Below are 10,831 nucleotides of genomic sequence, written 5' to 3' on the forward strand. Positions count from 1 at the left end.
CGGAGGATCCAGGCCTCCGGGGCCGGCCTGGACTGGGGGGGTGGGGGGAACCGGCGACGGAGGCTCCAGGCCTCCGGCGCCGGCCTGGACTGGGGGCGGGGGGGGTGGGGGGAACCGGCGACGGAGGCTTCCCTCCAGGAGGGGAGGGAGGCGGCGGACGGGCCGTGCAGGGCCCGTTCGCCAGGCAGGATGGGTGCTGGAGGTAGGGAAGCCGGCGGACGGAGCCTATCGGCTCCGTTCGCCGCTGGGCTGAAAGCGTCCCTTACCGTATGTGGGGAAGATGGCCGCTCAGAAGAGCTGGCTCCGATGACTGGCTCCCTCCCCTCCCAGCCACCCAGCCAATGGCAGGGCAGGTTGGCTGAGGGAGCCAGTCATTGGAGGCAGCTCTCCTGAGTGGCATATTTTCCACCCATACACTAACGGGGCGCGTTTTAGAATTTTGGCAGCGACTACTCTTTTATATAAGGGAGAGATACCAATTTGCTACTATTCACAGGTCTTCCCAAATGTTTTTCCAGTCTTAGCTGTATTTATTGCTCAGTTACATATGCATCTTGACTCTCATTAGCCCTCCCTGGCAACTAAATCCCCCCCACACCTATACATAACATTTGAGGAAATCTGTTTCAATGTATCTGAAGGAGTGTACATCTACACAGACTAAGTCTCTCAGTTCTCGCTTATATTCAGAATTGAACTTTGTTGGTACTGGATGTGCCACTTGACTCAAACTTCATTCTTACATCTGTTTGTTAATTCTTGTATTTGTTAATCTGTTTGTTAATTCTTGTATTTGTATGCTAATTTACTGCCATTCACAAATTTTACCAACTGCCTTAATCCAATCTCAGTTATAATCACCCAGGTACTTATGCATCTTAACTCTAACTAGCCCTTCTTGGCAACTAACCCCCCCATCTCTCTACCTATGTGTAATGGCTGAGGATATTCTTTTTCACTGTATCTGAAGAAGTGTGTTTGCACACCAAAGCTTATACCTTGAAAAAAGCTTTGTTGGTCTTAAAAGTGCCACTGGACTCAGACTTTGTTCAGTTCAGGGATTATTTCATGTGTCCGTAGCGTCTAGTTTAGTCCTGAGACTTAAAATAAGTTACCTGGCATTGCTTCATGGCAGAGTTACAGGGGAGCGGTGGCACAGTGGGTATATCCCACTGTCTTAACATCTGAACTGTGTTGGTTCAAGCCCCGTGCTGGTGTGAGCAGCCAGCCTGTTGTCCCCAGCTCATCGTCCACCCAGCGATTCAAAAGCTTCGGCGAGTAGATAAAATGGGAACCACTCCTTAGAGATAGTGGGCACGCCAATCTCCCTTGTCGGAGGGTGTTAGCTGACGGTCAGACGTCCTGGTCGAGGCTTGGAAGGCGAAACAGCTTCTCGGCTACGAAAGAATCCCTGCAATGGATGTTCCGGCCAGGCGGTGGCAGTGTGGCGATTGACATACAGGTCCTGAAGCCTGGCCAACAAGCACCCCTGTAGAAAACGATGGAGCCAAGCCAGAAGACGTCTATACCGGGCAGTGACGGCACGTGCAATTAAAAATGAATATATGTTGTCTTCCCTATCCCCTACAAACATTGTTAGTTCCTTGTCTATACTGAGTAACTGTACATCGCTTTGAGCCCACTGGGGAAAGCGATTAATAAATGGAAAGTATTATTATGATTATTATTAATACTAAAATGTGTTGGTGTTTAGATGGAGGTAGGAAAATAAGTCTTGTACTACAAAAACGGAACTTATTAACATCTTTGGTGGGGCATAATTTGACAAAAGGTGCTGGGTGTCCATTCTGTAGAGTGGAGTGACTCTGACTGGGTGAGGGGGACTTTATCATCTCAGAAGTAAGTCCTGCTGAATTTACTGGTACTTACTGAAATGTACATTTGCATAGGACATGAGTCTTAATATTTGAATTCTTTCATCATTTAGCATCATCTGCAGAGTTTTCTCATGAACCTCAGGGATGTTTACATGCGTTTATGTAGTAGCACCAAGGAAATTGACCAATAGCATCACTTATTAAGGAATTGAATTATTCTTCTATAGAATTTTAGTGCAATTTGAGGTTCTTTTGGAAATGGTTACGTTTATGTATTTAGAACATTTCTATGCTGCCTTTCTACCCAATTAAAGGTTCCCAAGGTGGTGAGTATTAAAACAAATTAAAACATGACACTAAAAAGCACAGAGAGTGTGTCAGATGTGCTTTCAAACAATCTGTTTTATTGATGGATTATTTTAATTAAAAGGTACTTTAGGCTGCAGTTCACATGAGGAGTTTGCTGCGATAAAGTAGCATTGCCTTTGCAGATTTAAAGAGCACGATCAGACGACAACATCTGCCTTCCGTGCCCCAGTCATCGGCACCTCATGTTGCCCCCCTTTGGAAGCGGAGTAATCAGGCACCGGGGAAAGTCCGGTGTTTATGGATATCAGTGCTTCCACTCCGCTTTTCCAGCAATCTGAACTCCCCTGTTGCAAACTGAAGCTGGGTGGGAAATCTGAACTGGCAGATCCATTTCTGCCATGTTTTTTTTTTTTTAAGTAGCTGCCGATATTTGCAAAAGCACATGACTGCATATAAGTATGCACCCACCTGTTTTTTTTTTTAAAGAAACCAACTGGGCAGTGCGCTCTGTGGTTGAACACTCTGTCACACAGTGGGCAAAAATACCAGGTGCCATCAGGAGGTCCATCAGTGGGGCCAGTCTTGAAAGAGACCACTCAGGGTGGTTAAAAAAAAACACTCAGATACCAAGCAAATCTGGCCTATGGTACCAGATAATTTGGAATTTCAACTCTTGAACAACACAGCTTGGCACAAGTGATTTATTTCAGTGACACCTAGAAGAAGAGATTGGATTTATACCCCGCCCTTCACTACCCAAAGGAGTCTCAGAGCAGCTTACAAACTCCTTTCCCTTCCCCTCCCCACAACAGACACCCTGTGAGGTAGGTGGGGCTGAGAGAGCTCTGATAGAAACTGCTCTTTTTCAAGAACAGCTGTGTTAGAACTATGGCTTGTCCAAGGTCATCCAGCAGGTGCAAGTGGAGGAGTGGGGAATCAAACAAGGTTCTCCCAAATTAGAGTTCATGCACTTAACCACTACACCAAACTGGCTTTCTACACCTGAATTAAATGGCATTTTCACTGTAACCAGAACTGGATATATTTCTTGCAAATGCAGAAAAACTCAAAATATGAAGTTGGTTTCAGCATTTAGCTTTAATCTTGGCTTTTTTAAAAGCAGCTTTTGCCCTGTGGCTGTGAACAGTTATGTGAACAATGCTGTAGAGAAACATCAGGAGCCAGAAGAAAGGCTGAAGAAGAGTCCAATGGCTGGGATTTGGATTCCAAATGTTCAGCAGCTATGATTAACTGCAATAATTTTTCAGGTCACAGAATACAGCCTTCCTTTAACTTTCACAGAATCTGAGTTACCATTGGTGCAAAATTTTTATTTTCCTTTTTTCTAAAAAAAAAAAAAATCTACTTATGTGCAATAGCCCGAGGTATAACATACCACACATATTTAAGCAGAAACAAGTGATCTTTGCTGAACTATTTCAAGCTATCTCAAGCTTTCAGAACAATGGCAGAGGTTCCATAGGCCAAAGGTTGTCTCCATGGGCACCTGAGCCTTCCGATTCCGTTGGCAGTGTAGTTTGTCTATGCCCACTTCAGGAGGTGTGATTAGAGGCGTAGGGGTCAGATCCGAATGGAAGTGAAAATGGTTGTCAACACTGTTCCGGAAATACTTGCACAACAGCTTGTGCCTTACTTGTCAATGAAAGACAACCTTTATCATGTGGGCAAACACCTCTGGATACGAGCCATGCTTTCTAGACAGTGCTGGATGGCAGGTGTGGTACTTTGGGACAATGAAACTATACTCACAGTCTCCTGTGTTCCTGTCCAAAGAAAAATCTGGGGGAGCCAGATTTAGCTGTATTCTTCACAGATCCCATGTCTTTAAACCTGTCTTCACTGGAGAATCCCATCCTACCATTTTTTATCTTCTTCATTCCCAGGTTAAGCCTTGGCATGTCAGGCTGTGTGGCCTGTGGCTTTAGCACATAGACAACAAACTGATTTACAGCATCCAGAGGGGGAAAGGGATTAAGTTTCAAGTTCTTTTTATCACATTTTACAGACAGTGTATGTATAAGTTACACAGTCTACCTGGCAGCAAAACAGAAACTTTATATGATTCAGTTCATTTACATTTTAGAGGGCTCCAGGGATTTCTGAGATGTTGAATTGAGTTCCCCCTGACAGAGAAGGGTTCTTTGTTTTTCCAGAAGCCAAAAACATCAGTATTTCTGCATGTGCTGGTAGCACGCTGAAGAGAAAGGGGAAGGGCTCATAGCAGTTAACAAAGAAGGACATCGAACTAAAAAGTTATATCTTTTAAATTATTTTTTTATTTAGCTATTTATAACTGCATCCCATTATTTTCCTCCCGTCTTTTCTGTCCTTACAACAATCTTGTGCCCAGTGAGCTACCTTAGCCCTTTCTGCACTGACAGCTTGCTCTAGAGAATCCGAGGAGTCAATACTTAAGGGTTGACCGCAGTCATAAGCATTCCCTCTGCACTGGTTTTTCCCCCTCCGGATTATTTATTTGTGTATTCTGTATGCATTCTGCATCTATAAGCAAAACACACATTTTTTGAGCTAACTGGCGGCCAGCCCCTCCCTCCCTCCATTCCTTCTTATGTTCTCTCTGGTTTATTAAAAGTTTGCCTGAGCAGGAGAACACATCCTCTTTTGTCTTTGGAGAAGGATGGAAAGAAAACAGGAGAGGGATCGTCAGCCTAGAGAGAGAGAGAGAGGTGGAAATGGGAGGGCAGTGGGCAGTAAGAAACAATTCTACTTTAGAAAGGATTAGCGATTTGAAAGTGGATAAGAACAAAGAATCACTGCAAAAGGAGTTTTGGTAGATGCGGGGCAACAGTGTGCTGGACATGGTCTGAATGCAGATTCCTATAAAACAAATGCAAAAATAAGAGAAAGCCCCAAAACAAAGTGAAATTGACAGCAAGAGGGAATGCAGAATGTAAGAACAGGATGCACTCAGAGACCGAGGGCCCAAGACAGAGCTGCGATTTGAATCTAGGTCTCCTGGGTCCTACTCAGAAACTGTAACCTCTATATGTTGTCGAAGGCTTTCACGGCTGGAGTTCATTAGTTGTAGATTTTCCGGGCTGTATGGCTGTGGTCTTGTCTGGATGCTACGCTGTGTGGTCCCGAACACTGTAGACACTGAAAGACACTGTAGACTTGGCCAACTTGAAAAATCAGCAGTGGCTGAACATAGCCTAACTCAAAGAGGACACAATATCCTATTCCAAGACACTGAAACACTGGACAACACATCCAATTACCATGTCAGATTACACAGGGAAGCCATTGACATTCATAAATATAAACACAATTTCAACAGGAAAGAAGAGAGTTAAAAAATAAATAGGGCATGGTTTCCTGTCCTGAAAAACACAAAATGCTCTACATCTTACAATAGCACTACAGATAAGATTAGCATTTCAACAGCCAATCCATATGCAAAAGACCATCACTATACAGCCTGGAAAATCTACAACAATTAATGTAACCAATGGTTGGCATGTGCATTCCCTATGACAGGTCTCTCTGTGTGTACTTGGGAAGCAATACAAAGCCCATAGGTCTAAATACACCGTAAAGAGCAAAGCAGTCTGGGGATCATATATTAGCTACACTGGAGGGACCCAATTTATTTCTTATAGTTTCCATGGCTTCAGTTATATTTGAATTAGGGCTAAAACACATGCTCTGGAATCTTACAGGGCATATTTGTGCTACCACTTCATTTGCAGTAGTTTTGGAAGATAAGATTTTCAGAATTTTTTAATGGGGAGTTCCAGCTAGAGGGTCATTTGGAATCAGTTTGCTGGCATCGCTTGTTCCACTATGGGGAACTTTTTTTTCCTCATTCAAGATATGTTTGCACTAATGTCTTTTCTGCATCTGTCTGAAAAATGCTTGAGGAGCTGGTAAAGCCTGCATCTTATCCTGCGATTAGTCCCTGGTTAGCTTTATACTTCCTGAGTTTTTTTCCCTTTCATATAAAAGCACTTTATTAAAGAAGTACAAACCTCCATGTAATTAATCTGGACAGATTTTTGCACTTGCTGCTTTCCTGGCCATTGTCCCATCCCTTCTTTTTTATCACTGCTGCCTTTTTTCTTTCAAATAAAAAATTGCTTTTGTACAAACAGAATCACTAGAGACACCTTGCTCCTTTGGATATTTCCTTTCTCTCCCCCCCCCCATCACCTTTTTGGCACACTGTGAATTAATTGTTAGCCTGTGCATACTTCCATTTGTTTAACTTAGTATTTCAGGAAATAAAATCAAGCCCCACCCCATCCCCACAAATCCCATAGCCATGAGAAAAGTGTAACGCATAGCACTAGCACAGTGAGGGATATGCAGAGACTAAGTGGAACATGATAAGGACATGTCAAAGTGACTGACATTCTCCCAGCGGAACAGCAATCCTCCATTCTTGGTTTTCTTTCCATCAGCTACCCATTTAATACAGTGCAACATCCATGCAATGCTGCACAGTGATTCTTTACCCAAAAGATTATCTGACCTGATGTGAACAAGCTGTTAGCAGTAAAAACATTGCTGTCAACCACTTGTAGCAGAATCTCAGACCAAACGTCTGGCTTTTTACTGCACTACCTGTGTCCCACTGGTTCAGTCACTACAAAAGATGCACCCAGGATGCCATATCAGTAGGAAACCACTGCACACAGAGGTGCCTCACTTGGAGGTAAATATCCTTGGCACTGGAATTCTAAAACTAGAGTTATTTCCTGGACCCAAAGCATTAACAGCGGAATTCTTAAAATTCATTTCAGCTTCCGTACCTGAAAGCATTTTCATCTCTTAGTCTTTCTGGTAAACATGAACAAATAAAGCAAAGTGGTACTTCGCAAAAGGTTCCTTGTGGGTTGCTTCTTTTCTCTGAAATAGGCAAAAGGGCATGGGGCTGGCAGAGTTCTTCGACAGAGCTTCCCAGAAAGCTGTAATGATAACCAGATCTCAGCTTTCTTTTCCTTTTTTCTTCGAAGTGCAATGTGTGTGTGTGTTTTTCTGTGCCTGCATGCATTTCCGGGCTAAGGCTGCAAACAACTGGTCCATCTGCGTTCAATACTTCACTGGACAACAATTGAGTTCTCTGCCACATTTCAATTCCTTTTCCTGACCAGACCCTCTAGGACAGCTTCTTGGCCTTTGGAGGACACACCGTGTGTTGTCACACCGACCCAGGTTACAATAACGCCAGCCAACTCTGGTAGTGGAAAGAATAATATTTCTTGTACTTTAAGCAAGAAAAGATACTGATGTTTGTTCACTGGGAGGGAACCCTGACCACAACAGGAGCAGAATTTTCATTGTATTCTGTACTTGCTGAGCAGGGAGGCCACCCTCTGGGTTTCAGAAACACGTATTCCAAATGCTTCTTTTCATTAGCACCATTTTATTTAGCACATCCTTCTATCCCACTCGCCACTCAGGACTGGCAATGGGGTTCCTGTAATGATCATCTCTTTGAACAAAGCCGGCTTGAAATAGCTTTTCAGGTCAAAGACGCAGCTAGTTGGAGTTGTTTGTGGAACCAAATATTCAGCAACATCATATAGCAACTCTTAATTGGGAAAACAAGGCACTGATTTTAAGGTTTTTTGACATTTCATTTTATGCCTTGGAGAACATAAAGTGCATTCAAACAGGAGGTGCCACATAAAGCCAGATGTATTTTTTTTTATAATTTACTTGCCACATTTGTGTCCTGCCTTTCATTCTAAGAGCCATATATTGCTTCCGCCCCAGTGCCTGACAGACTGCTATCAGAAACTAGGGGGAAATTCGTTCTGAGGGAAACTTATTCTCACAGTTTATACCCTCTCTTAAATCCTATGTAAGCTACAGATGATCTGTCTTCTTGAATTGCACCATATGAGCATTGGCCTTAATATCTGATTTCAAAACATGAGAACTGACCAGAGGGTAAGCTGCTCTCCTAAGAGTGTCTGCATTAAGGAGGAGGGTATTAAAGGCCAGGGTGGCTGGATTCCTTAATCCTACCGACAGAGTAGAATTCCTTTCTTCGTGTGTAGCATTAAGAGTTAAGATGTCCAAAGTCTTGAATCGAATCTGGGGGGAACGAATATTGCAGGGGGACTCGGTCAGACCAACTATCCAGCCTGGAGGACCCTGTCTTAAAAGGTTTCCTCCATTTAATGCCCAGGAGGTTCTTTGCCGATTAATGATGATCAGACTGTGATTGGAGCCTGAAGGATTTGTGAGAGTGGTAACAAACTGGTCTCCGTTAACCCTAAGGTCAAAAGTTCCAGCTGCTATGACAATTCAAAGTGGATCTCCTGCATTCTAGACTGCTGCTGATGCCAGAACAAGATCACATTGCTGGTGTATTTCCACAGCAGGTAGGTCTCTGCTCAGGATGTTCTCAGTCTGCCTAGGTAGTGGCTGACAATAGACTGGAGTGGCAGGGGAGAGGTGTCTGCAGGGGTGTAGCAAAAGGTTCCCATTTCTCCAGAAGCCTTCTGAATCTGGCTTCATAGTTGATGGAACTCTTTTCGGATTGGGGCGGCCTCTATGGCAGCTGCTATGGGCTTTGCAGCTCCAGCCATTCAACAGCTGGGGCGTTGGAGGTCACAGTTCTTCAAGTCTTATGTTCATCCAGTTTCTTTGTAAGGGAGTGTTGTTCTGCTGTTAATTGTGTTACCTTTCCAGGTTTGGCTAGCCACCATAAAAGGCGAAGAGTCACTACCTGTGGCCACAGTATGGTCTTTTGGGCGGCTCAGTGGGCCAGAAGGAGGTTCGCAAGTGGGGCTTCATCCGTTGGTTACAGTTGAACCAGGCCCGTATCCATGGGGGTGCCCACAAGTGTCCAGTTCCCTCCCCAAACAGCTGTGCCTCCCCCTCTCTTGTGAAGAGCCCACCTTGCTTGCCGGGGGAGGCACATCTCAGCCTGCACTCGCCTTGCTGCCGATGCGATTGTAATGTAATGCCTCTGGAAGCCTGAGAGGGGGTTTGCTTTTAAATGCTGAGCAGAAGAGGGGCCGCCACAGGTAAGAGCTGAGCTGCTTCGGTAGGTGCAAGATGAAGTTCCTGCCTTTGGTCTCCTCTTGAATTGCCTGCAAAGGCACAGGGGTGTGTGTGTAGGAAAAGGATGTGAGGAATATAACTTGTTGACACCAGGTGTTAAGGGGCTGCTCAGGGGGGTTATTGTCCTGCTGCTGCTAGCTCGCCAACAGAACCAGGTTGTGTCTGTAAAACCTCAAGGGGCTCTCCCAGCTCATTCAGCAATGCTAGCCAGACATCTTGGATCTTCTGGGGGTAGGCTTTGATTCTGGAGCAATGCGCAGTGCTTCAGAGAGAATACAACTCCCAGACACAACTCCTGACCTTTCTTTATTATGTCTGAACTGCCCCAGGTGCTGCTCTTCCTCCTCCCCCTGGGTTTCCACCTGTCAGCTCTTACCTAGCCATGTCTCTCCTCCTCTATATTACCCTAACAACAACCCCCCTGTAATGTAGTAATCTCCACTGTACTAAACTGCCCCGTTGGGGGCCCCCTAACAAAATTTTTCTGGGTACGGGGCTGAGTTAAATGGTTGGGGTGATGGGGCTTGAAGTGGGCCTGGCCACATCCCACTATCATTTGAGGGGAGATGGAGTCCTCTGCCTCAGGTATTGTTGATCCACTTGAGTGGGAATGATCTCAGCCTTGTGGAAGGGAAGGCCCTGGGCATTCAGGCAAAGGCTGACCTGGAGCTCATCAAGAGCAGGTGGCCTTGTGTGCAGATTGTGTGGTCTGTTGTATTGCCGCGCCATATGTGGTGCAACATGGGGGACCCTGATGCTTGGATGGAGCTCGTTGGAAGACAAACTGGGATTGGAGAAATGCAATGGCAGGCAGATTGGGTCCATTCTTGCCTCACCCTGGGATATGGGCTGAATTGATCAACCTGTACAGGGATGATGGGGTACATCTCTCCCAAAAGGGCAATGATATATTCCTGGAGGACTTGCGGCAAGGTCTGTGGGCAGCGCTAGGCTGCCCAGTGGGGCGCAAGGTCCTAAGTGGAGGCTTGGACTTGGTGATGGCAGGTTAGTGCAGGAAATCCAGTGAGCACCATATGTTACCTTCCCTGTTGGGGACAAGGGGTCCGTCAGGCTCAGCCCTCGGGTTTTGCAGCCCAGGGCAGGGAATGAGGACTGCCTTTGGGACCTTCCTGGCTAGGCTCCTCCCCTCTAAGTTTCACAGCTTGGAGGGAGAACTCCAGGGTGGCACCCCATTTGCCGTGCTGGCCAGTGGTGAGACAGAGGTATGGCAAAGGATCGTCGCCCAATATATGGCAAGGAGGTGGTCTGGGGCAACACTTGGCCTATTTCTGCCCTTGGGGTTTGCCCTTGCTGCAAAAGGTGTAAATGATTAATAAAGTGGCCCAAAGTCAAGACCAGTCCCATGTTTGTCTCTTTCTTCCGACTGGGGGGGTGGGGGCAGCGGCGATAAATGAAACAGAGAAAGATTGCTAACCTAACTTGGGACTTACAATATCTAAGCGTACAACCTCCCCTCCCCAATGGGAGATTCAAATGAGTTGGGATGCTGACTTTCGCATGGTCAGGCTCCCCACACAGAACTCAGTGGATAATACACAGTGTTATCTCCAAGATACCTCTTGGGATTATTTACAGAAAACTTTGTATTACGTGTTCTTTCACTC

The sequence above is a fragment of the Gekko japonicus genome, unplaced genomic scaffold (assembly GCF_001447785.1).
Source record: "Gekko japonicus isolate JY-2015 unplaced genomic scaffold, Gekko_japonicus_V1.1 scaffold1046, whole genome shotgun sequence".
Taxonomy (NCBI): Eukaryota; Metazoa; Chordata; class Lepidosauria; order Squamata; family Gekkonidae; genus Gekko; species Gekko japonicus.